The 11,517-nt window shown below is 34.7% G+C and overlaps 1 long non-coding RNA gene across 4 annotated transcripts; it reads left to right on the top strand.

The window, feature by feature from the left end:
* The first annotated feature begins 3,100 nt into the window (after positions 1 to 3,100).
* Positions 3,101 to 9,574, top strand: LOC311301328. Of its 4 annotated transcripts, XR_014629435.1 has the most exons (6): positions 3,104 to 3,588; positions 3,830 to 3,857; positions 4,013 to 4,252; positions 4,645 to 4,806; positions 8,702 to 8,796; positions 9,371 to 9,574. It is a non-coding gene; the product is annotated as an uncharacterized lncRNA (long non-coding RNA). The 4 variants fall into 4 exon arrangements; XR_014629434.1 differs by lacking the exon at positions 8,702 to 8,796 and having other exon boundaries at positions 3,101 to 3,588; positions 4,013 to 4,447; XR_014629436.1 differs by lacking the exon at positions 8,702 to 8,796 and having other exon boundaries at positions 3,109 to 3,588.
* The last annotated feature ends 1,943 nt before the right edge of the window (positions 9,575 to 11,517 follow it).

Below are 11,517 nucleotides of genomic sequence, written 5' to 3'. Positions count from 1 at the left end.
ACATAACGGATCACAGAAAGCAAAGAATGCAAAAAAAAGCTCTTGCTTACACTCACAACCCCTGCAACCCGCCTAGAACACTGTGAACAAACTCCATGCTGAGCTTTAGATGTTCACTTAATGCCACACAGCACAAATCATTTCAGCGTACAAATAATGTGCTGAAAAAGAGCCATATTTGACACTTTTGGAGATATGTTTTACCTTGAAGTCCACTTATGATGTACATACTGTAAGTATTGAGACCATTTTTGTCAAAAATTTTGTTTTCTGTGATTCCTGTTGAAGTAAACTCTGTTGCATTAATAAAAGCTTTTTTTTTGTGGTATACTTGTATGTTGAAGTGACGCAAAAGTAACTTTAAATGTTACATTCAAAAGTAATAATGTAACATTGGTTGTTTCTTATAATATTTAATGTGATAATTTAACTTTGCTGTCAGTCAAAAGTTTGGGGTGTGTTAGATTTTTTAAATGTTCTTTAAAAGCAATCTCTTTTGCTCACCAATGCACCATTTATTTGATCAAAAATACAGTAAAAACAGTAACGTTGTGAAATATTATTACAGTTTAAAATGTCATTTATTCCTGTGATGACAAAGCTGAGTTTTCAGTCTTCAGTGCAACATGATCCTTCAGAAATCATTCTAATATGTTGATTTTATGCTCAAGAAACATTTAAATTATCAATGCTGAAAACAGTGGCGCTGCTTAAAGGAGAACTGAAACGAAATAGGAAGTAAAGGTGATATAACACGTGTTATCATTGTTAATTGTGGTTGGACACTTAAAACTGCTAAAGTAGTTACAAGGGGGGAAACCAGTGATGTTAGTTTGTTGTTTTGTTACTAGAGCGCAGCCATCTTGAGCTTCAACGGTCCGTGACGTCACTGGCATGATAGGCTACCAAAATGGCATCTCAAGAGCATGTTAAAAAATTGTGATCTTTCCAACAAGCCAATATAACACATCTGATGCCATCAAGGACCGAATAACCTGTTTGCAAAATGACTATGGCATAAATGTGACCACGGCGGGTCCTGTAAACAAGTTCCACTCACCCCTTAGTTGTTATCGTGATGTTTACCTTCACCGTAGATCACCTTGCCAAATTAATCCGACATCGAGGATGCTATTCAATATAAGGAATATCCATCGACGACACCTGCAAGATAGTTGTTACTGTGATTTCAGCAGCTTTCAAACTGTGTATGAGAGACGCGGCAGCGCGTCTTGCCAGTTTAAATTTGACTAGCACACACGCCTAAACACAACGCACAGACAGCCAGCTGTACAGCGTGTGAACTAAACTAAATTCTCTTTATCGTCTTATTGCATTTAAAGTATCAAAAACACTAGCTTCACATAAACAGTTGGTTTTGTCTTAAGTTATTTTCAAACATCTGTAAGAAATCGTGTATGTGTATCAGTATATTCTAGATCCCTGCATTACTGTAGTTCTTAAAGTGACAGCAGTCTATATCAGAATCAGTATACGTTTCATTCATACAGTGAAGAATATGCAGTTTTATTATTTCATTTGATGATTCAATTTCTTACTTAAATGCTGTTTTTAGTGGTAACTTGTACAGTTCTCTGTCCTTACTGTCAAAATCAGCCAGTTCAGTCAGAGTAACAGTAGAATAGCCTGACATAACATTAGTAGCCTACAGTGGTACAATGCCAGTGACTCATCGAACACGGCTGTGCTCTGATAACAACAAATGTAAATTTCAGTATTGGGAAAAGCTTCATATATGTTTTGTTTTTAATATCATTTTTGAATTAATTTGTTTACAATTTTAATAGCCAACATGTTATCGAATTATATTTTGTTCGTTTCAGTTCCCCTTTAATATATTTGTGGAAACTGTGTGATACATTTTTTTTAACATTTTTACATTTCTTTAATAAACAAAGTTCAAAAGAACAATTTGAAATATACATCTTTTGTAATATCTTTACTGCCACTTTTGATCAATTTAATTTGTCCTTGCTGAAAAGTATTTTTTCTCCAATCAATCAATCAATCAATCAATCAATCAATCAATCAATCAATCAATCAATCAATCAATCAATCAATCAATCAATCAATCAATCAATCAATCAATCAATCAATCAATCAATCAATCCCAGCAGTGCTTATGACTATTTATATGTAAATGTTAACATGATCATGGTTTTCATTTCAGTTCCAGATAAATAAACTGTAAATGAATAAACTGTTGTTGTACAGTAGCTTAGTTTTCATAAATGGTAGACTAGGGGAGGGAGTTTAGCAAAGTGACAACAAAAGATCTGAGCAGGCTATTGTATCCCACCCCATACAAAAATGTAATATATGGCCATATATGTACTTATATTTTAAATAGCATGACATATATCTATACATATATTTGACTTATATGAGAACACAATATATGCCTGCAACATATATCTATACATATATTTGACTTATCTGAGAACACAATATATGACTGCAACATATATCTCTACATATATTTGACTTATCTGAGAACACAATATATGACTGCAACATATATCTACATATATTTGACTTATCTGAGAACACAATATATGCCTGCAACAAATATCTATACATATATTTGACTTATCTGAGAACACAATATATGCCTGCAACATATATCTATACATATATTTGACTTATCTGAGAACACAATATATGACTGCAACATATATCTACATATATTTGACTTATCTGAGAACACAATATATGCCTGCAACATATATCTATACATATATTTGACTTATCTGAGAACACAATATATGCCTGCAACATATATCTATACATATATTTGACTTATCTGAGAACACAATATATGCCTGCAACATATATGAACATTTATGTGTCCAAACATGTGAAGAAAATATTTGAGTTCATCCATATATGATACCATATATCTGCATATATTACAGTATAGTATTGGTTTCTCGCATATATGGACAACATTAATTATAAATATGTGACATACATATTTGTTTTCAACATATTTAATTAATAAATGTATGTAAACATACACTGTAACCCTTTACTGTAAATTTATAACGAATTTCTTACAGAATTGTACTGTATTTCCATAATACAGTATTAAGATGTATCTTTTACAGAACAGCTGTAAATATACAGCACATTTCTGTTTTCGTCCTGATAAATTCGTTACCATCATACTGACTGAAAAGTCATTGCATTGTGGGATTGATTTCTTTCGCGCTCAATTCAGTTCAAATGTGACGCGTCATGCGAGCAGCAGCAGACAGTAACGTTAGGCAGCTACAACAGGCAAACTCGTTTTGTCAGCGGGATTCAACTGAACAAATAATCATTCCTGTTATCAAGATAAACAATGTCTGCGAATCTGTGAGCAATTTTAATGCTTTTTTGAGGTTCGGTTCGGTTCGTGTTTCAAACATTAGTTGCCTGTGACGCAGCAGAAAAAGGACGACGTTAACGGTAGCAGCTACCTGAAGACGGATGGAAGAATTTGTCATTGAATAATCTAACCTGCGCGTGACGATAAGTGGGATTTAGAGTTTGAGAAGATGGAGAATTGTCCAACTGAGTGATACGGTAAGCCAATATATATATATATATATATATATATATATATTTTTTTTTTTTGCGTTTCTACATTGTTTTCACGTATTTGGTTTGATTTTGCGAACGCGGTTTAACGTGGCCGCGCAAGCAATTCACTGACTCTGTTCCACCTGTTTACCAAGTAACGTTAACTTCGACATTTCATATAATAGGCAACCTTTACCATGCTATTTGCATGACGTGCATTTGATATATATTTTTTTCGTTTTAGGCTTTGTAATCTGATGGCCATTGTTAATGTAAGTGCTTTTAAGTAGTGTTACAGTTATAGTCTATGTGGTAAAAAAAAAAATGCTGTCAAATTCTGTCAGTTCTGTGATCGTGCTTTTGAATCGTTGTCAGAATTTCGCTAGCACATGAAAATCCATGTTCCTAATGCTGTTTTCAAATGTAGTAGGCCTATTCCTGATTGCCATCCCATACAACTACTCCCTAATTCAAAGAAGTTAGACGGTGTTATCCTTCAAGCAGATAAGTAGAGATTATTCAGCAAATCTCATTAATTTGTAATATGTTTTATGTTTTGGTTCTGTTGATCAAGGTTGTGCTGTCCTTTTTAAAAATTGTTTTAGGAATTTGCATCGCTGATGTCCAGCAATCTACATTTGCCAGAAAGTCCACGACTTATTTCCTGGTATGTAAACATTAAAGGGGTAGATGAAACCTAAAATGAAAAGCCATCATTTACTCACCCCACTGCAAAATATGTTTTTCTTAATTAGTGTTTTTATTTTGTTTCCAGTCCAGATATCTACAATTCTTACATGAAGAAGCATTTAATAGACACGTAAAAATTGTCTTGTTTTCTTAAAGAATAAGTCAAAATTAAGTGAGTTTATGCTTAAAACAAACAAAATTATATGCCAGTGCATTTTAGCATTCTAACCAATTTTAATTTTTAGTTGAAAAATGTAATTCATAGAACTATGAATAGACAACTACATCGAACCACAGTGGAACCCACAGTAGTTATTTTAATTATTAATATTATTTATTTATTCTTTATTTTTTTTTATTCCATTACAGGTCAATCTCTAAGCAACCAGTGCTGGATATTAAGTTTGGAAGGTCAAGGTGTGTGTGAAGGATCACAGGCTCTTCATCACTGGCCTGGCAGCGCTGTTTGCCTCCTCCTATAACTTCAGCTTGCAGTACCAGGAAGAGGCAGCACCTTGAGTTTGTTCAGAGGTTAGTCATTGGCATATTTGCCATTCATATATATATATATATATATATATACATATACATATACATATATACATATATACATATACATATATTAGACTGAATTGTGTCACTAACCTTGACTTGACAGTATTTATTATGTTGACTACTGGTATGAACAATATGGCCCTGGTTTCCATACAGGGCTTAGCTTAAGCCAGGTCTAGGCCTTAATAAAATTAGGGTATTTAAGCAGATTTTATAATAATGTATCATAAAAAAAAAAAAAAACATTACTGGTGTGCATCTTGAGATAAAACAGTGGCAGTCATATATTTTAAGATATGTCAGTGCAAGTTGTTTTCAGTTGAAGGATTAGTGAAAATTCTGTCATTAATTACTCACCCTCATGTCGTTCCAAACCTGTAAGACCTTCGTTCATCTTCAGAACACAAATTAAGATATTTTTGATGAAATCTGAGAGGTTTCTGCAGGGGTGCAAACAGCGCGCTTTTCGGCGCCTCCCGCTTTTTTCACGTCAGTTTGGGTGACTTGTGTGAATCGTGCAGATCCGAAGAGTTTTTTTTTAAGGAGGGGAGGGGGGATGGGGGTTGAGAGGGTCTGATTATAATTTAACCAACAGTAATTCTGGATTGCGTCCACCAACAAGTAAATAGGAAATAAGCGAATCAGAACACTGCGCGCCAAACCAGCAGTATGTGCGCAAGCGTGAACCACTAGTGTTTCTGTCTCACTCTGGATCTGCCACTGCATCACATTTCTCTCTGCGTGGCGTGGAGTGTCCGTTTTTATGTCGGCTCTCATGTTAACTGGTTAGAGCTTGTGTTAGAGCACAATGCCTGCGTGACACACACACTTCTCGAGCCGCGCCGAAACCGCATGCTAGAAATAGAACCGTAACCGACGCCTATTTTTCACGCGACACGCAAGAGTGTTGGAAGTTTTCAGACAAAATAGAAGGCGCAAATACATATTAATAAATTACATTTTGATGCTTGAAAGTCTCTCGGTTTTGACAAATGCATATATAATTGCAATTTAAAAAATAGGCCTAATTATCGATTTTCAAATATTGCCCCTGTCAATAGGCCTACAGAACGAAATATTCTGTAGCCTATTTTGCCGTCAATACTGCCGACGTTGTCTTTGCTGTATCAGGCTATATATATTATGTTTAACATCCAAATGTAGATGGTCTGTCGGCGCACAGAGCCACTCAGTCGCAGACAGCACGTGAAGTTCGTGAACACCGAATTCCCTTTTCTTTCTTATCTATTTGTGTTTGAACAAACATGTGCACGAAAAAATAAGCCAGTGTCCGTCTCAACGAGTTTCCCCGTAAACGCAGTCAAAATAAAACGGATGCGTGTCATTACCGGTATTAGATACGTGCATTCGTCTTAAAGGGACAGCACCCAATACACCTGCAGCTGTTTGTGTCACCAAAGTTAATCAAACAACAAAAGAGAAAGAGCTTAATCACGTTTTGTCTAAAGATAAACTGTATTAATACTTAATACAGTTAATTTACCTGAAAAACATAAAGTACTGCTTTATTTCTCGTGTATTTGTGTTTTATTGTATTTATATTTGTATTTTGTTTATTAGTTTCTATGCAGATGCACTAGGCCTACCCTACACAATTACCCCAATCATCCTAGAATTATTAATTCTTTACAAAAAGAGCTATTCAAATCATCAGGTGAAATTGTTTTCAGGAAGTAGCAGTAAAGCAAGAAGAAGAAGTGCAAGATAGTTTTTCTAAATTTCATTTATATGTGCCTATAGGGGTGGGTTGGGGATGGTGGCAATGTAGTATCTGGATATTTGCCGCGGGACGAGGGCTTCGATTACCTCTCTCTTTTTTGACCATACATGTGTTTGCACCCCTGTTTCTGAACCACCCATAGACAGCAACGTCTTTGCAACTTTTAAGGCCCAGAAAGCTAGTAAAAACATTGTTTAAATAATCCATGTAACTAGTGCAACCTTAAAGGAGAACTCCGGTCAATTTTAACATTGAGCTCATTTTTTTTGTAAATTTGGAGTGCTGTCAATACAGAGAACAACGACAAAAATCGGTGTTGCCTACACCGTGTTATCCTCTTTTTAAAATTTGCACCCTGTTGACTTCAAGTTTTAAACCTGCTTTTAGCCTCTTAACATCCTTGATGTGTCATACAAGTGCCCAGCCATGTGAGTGATTCCTTCAGAGTGAACACGGGTGAATCTGACTGCAGTAGATGTAAAAGATCTTGTTGAAACATCTACAAATGTCCGTATATAGGTGAAAATTAGATTAGATTAGATTAGATTCAACTTTATTGTCATTACACAAGTACAGGTACAAGGCAACGAAATGCAGTTTAGGTCTAACCAGAAGTGCAATAGCAGCAAGTGCAGGATATACAGTGGTTCATAAGTGCAGAACATGGATATGTACTGAATAAATATAGAGTTGAATACTATTATAAACAAAAATTTACAGATAGATTGTCCTATGAATATAATATACAGATAACTATTACTGTGAACAGAATTTACAGCTAGATATGTACTGAATATAATAATATACAGATGGCTATTACTATAACAGAATGTTTACAGATAGATATGTACTGAATATAATATACAGATGGCTGTTACTATAAACATAATTTTACAGATAGATATGTACTATGAATATATATACAGATGGCTGTTACTATAAACAGAATGTGAGCATAATATACAGATGGCTATTACTATAAACAGAATTTTACAAATAGATATATGTATAAGTTAGGCTAATGAGCAGTATAACAATGGATTTAAAGTAGTGCAAATAAAGTTTGGACAGAAGCTATCCGAGTGAGTGCAGTGGAAAGTAATTGCATATTACAGTTAAGGTACGATATTGCAATGTATATATAACAGTCGGTACTGTAAATAAACAGTCGGCAGTGCAAATGAGCATATTCCAGTCAAGGTAGTAGTGCAAGATGCATATGTAAACAGTTGTTACTGTAATAACAGTCAGCAGTGCAAATGAACATTATAGTATTGCAAGTAACAAAATGGAGGCAGGTGTGAGGAGGGAGAGGAGAGTCAATCAGTATATAAGGGGAGTGGGATCAATGAGGGTTAGAGTTTAATAAAGAGACAGCTCTGGGGAAAAAACTGTTCTTTAGTCTGCTGGTCCTGGTCCGGAGGCACCTGAAACGCCTGCCGGAAGGCAGGAGAGAAAACAGTCTGTGGGCTGGGTGAGAGGAGTCCTTAAGGATGCTGCGAGCTCGATGCAGACAGCGTTTCCTCTGGATGTGCTCGATGGCAGGTAGTGGAGTCCCAGTGATGCGCTGGGCGGTTTTCACCACCCGCTGCAGTGCCTTGCGCTCTGCAACAGAACAGCTCCCATACCACACTGTAGCACAGTTGGTCAGGATGCTTTCTATTGCACAGCGATAGAAGTTCACCAGGATAGTGGAGGAAAGCTGGAGGATGCCCCTTGAATGAAAATGCCCCTTGAAATCAATTTAAGGTGGCAAATATTACCCCTTAATAAAAAATGTTAATTTCTGTCACTGCTGTAAACTGACCACTGCATAGAATATGAAAAATATGAATATCTTTGTCAGTCAGCTGTCAACAGGCCTAAACAAGCCATGGCACCAAGCACAGAAACACAATCAGTAAAATGTTATCTAATTATTATCAAGAAAACTTTGAAAATATCGATCGAGACATTTTGTCAATATTGCACACCCCTAATGCATGGTATTAATTTTGATTTCTTCGGGTCTTAAAAAGCCTTAAATTTGACTTTAAAAAATGTGCAGAAACCCTGCATCATAATATTTAGGTTGAACCACTGTAGCTATATATTTACCAATGTTTTTACCACTTTTCTGGGCTTTGACAGTTGCAATGATATTGATATCAATGGAAGGACAAAACTATCAGATTTCATCAAAAATATCTTCATTTGTGTCCCGAAGATGAACAAAAGTCTTGAGGGTGAGTAATAATGACAGAATTTAAATTTTTGGGTGCAAACATGCATTTTAGTCTGGTAAATCATGTTGTCATATATGCAATAAACATTGCAAGGCTTGCAATTAAGTTAAATTATTTCTGTCACAAAGGTTTGGGCTGGATTCTGGCAGTGTGTGCTCTATATAAACGGAAAGTCTAAAGACTGCCTTTCCACTGATACTCTGATGGCACCAGATGAGGGGATGATATTGTTAATGAGCTGGGTGATGAGTAGACAAAAGTTGTAGAATAAAACTTTAAATCTGGCAACCCCACTTCCAAAAATTTAGTTAGTTGACAGTGCGCATGTAAACAGACACATTGAGTTGATGTATTTTACCAGGGCAGAAAAAATATCAGTTATTGATCACAACATCCAACATTGCATTTTTTTTTTTCACAACATCCAACATTGCATTTTTTTTTTTCACAACATCCTACATTGCATTTTTTTTTTTTTATGTTCAGTTTTAGACAGCTTTTGTGCTGTCTCTCTTTGTCAAAATATATACACTCAGTTAATAATATTTAATTGTTGTTTTTTTCTGCCTTTTAGACGCTTTCTTGACATCAATCCTGAACGTGGATCAAAAACAAAGAAAGGACAAGTAACTTCAAAGAAAACTGGCCAAGTTGTGCAAAACAAGAACACCACTGTAAGCCTACAGGTGTCCTCACTTCTGCGAAACCTTGCAGACTTTGAATGGGATTTCGTTTGCACTTTTATGGACTTCAAAAAAGAAACAGCATTTCACTGTCGTTATAAAGCTTGGAAGAGCCAGGACATTTTTTAATTGAACTCTGATTGTATTCGTCTGAAAGAAGAATGTCAGATACACCTAGGATGACTTGAGGGTGAGTAAATCATGTGCTAATTAAAATTTTTGGGTGAACTATTCTTTTAATTAAGTGCTAACTGTTACCTGTTTGTTGTTAAGTGTTAAAATTGCATTTTATGTTTAAAAAGTAATTCAGCCAACATGTTCACAGAAGGTAATTTAACTAAATAAATGTTTTAAAACCCAGAAAATGTTGTTTTCTTTTTCCTAGTGTGATTACTCTTATGAAACCTTAAAGTATAATATTTTAATTATGTAATAATAAAAGCAGTATTCCCTGTAAAAATACAATATATTGCTGTCGACAAGTTTAATAATGTAAAATGTGGTATATACTGTATTTTGTAATTACAGTGGAGTACTGTAAATGCTGTTTACTGTAGTAGTGCTGTAAAAATACAGTATGTGGATGGCAACCCAGCTGCCAGTATTTAACTGTAAATTTACAGTGAAAAGTTTTACAGTGTACATGCATGTGATACTGATGCATTTTTAAAGCTGTGGCATATGGTTATGGTACTTTGTGGATGTATTTGTCAAAAATGACAAAGAAATACTATATTTGGTATTACTATATTAAAATACTATATTTGGTATTCACACAATAGACAAAATCTCCAACTATAGGCATTTAATTTCAAGGCATTCAGATATAAGATTTGTATCCCTAATATATGTTAAAGTATGTACTATAGAAAAGTACATATATGCATGTATAAATATATGCGTCATATATGCATGTATAAATATATGCGTCATATATGCATGTATAAATATATGCGTCATATATGCATGTATAAATATATGCGTCATATATGCATGTATACATATATGCGTCATATATGCATGTATACATATATGCGTCATATATGCATGTATACATATATGCGTCATATATGCATGTATACATATATGCGTCATATATGCATGTATACATATATGCGTCATATATGCATGTATACATATATGCGTCATATATGCATGTATACATATATGCGTCATATATGCATGTATACATATATGCGTCTTACATATATTTCACATTTATGTGCATATACGGGAAAATATATGGCACTTACATGAAAACGGCCATTTTTGATATATTTTGAAATATATGTTTCATATATGTATATGTGTTTTACATATATGAATTTTGCATATATTCTCATATATGCAGCAGACATACATGGGCACTAACATTATATATGTAATTTACATATATTGACATATATTACATTTCTGTATGGGACAATGCAAAGTAATAACAGGCATTTTTGACTCATAAAATAATTGGACTGCAAGTGTTATATAAGACTGAATTAAGTCATTTTAATTTCCAGGATAATTACTGGACACCATTCACATCCAACAAGGCGATGCGAAAACACTACAGCATGCTGAAATCATGGCCGCCCAGCAGCACCCATCCCGTTGGTCACATCGGGATACTTTCAAGTCGAGGGTGCGGATCTGTTGATCTCGATGGAGATGTGAGATTCCTTTTCACTTCCTTATTCTACACACAGGAAAAAGACTGGTCTCTGTAGGAGAGTTGAGCATATAACAACAGTAGAACATTTACAATTTTTAATTGCTTTACCTGCACAAAGTTACTTATGGAAATGGTTGTCACTCAAAAAGTAAAATGAATAGCAACATTGTTGCTGTTTACTTATAGTGGTGAATTCATGACGGCAGACAAAATGAATCCCAAAGGAAGGGTTTAATCACATTTGTTGTGTTTAAAATTAACTGGTGCAACAGAATGAGTATTAAAATAAAACCTGGATCAATAAACTTTGAACTACAGTAGTCAACATTTGAAGTGGATCAAAACCTTTCATCAAAGTTATACATGAATACC

This window comes from Rutilus rutilus (assembly GCF_951802725.1).
Source record: "Rutilus rutilus genome assembly, chromosome: 12".
Taxonomy (NCBI): Eukaryota; Metazoa; Chordata; class Actinopteri; order Cypriniformes; family Leuciscidae; genus Rutilus; species Rutilus rutilus.
The sequence above is the reverse complement of the archived record's forward strand: the minus strand, read 5'-3'. Positions and strand labels throughout refer to the sequence as shown.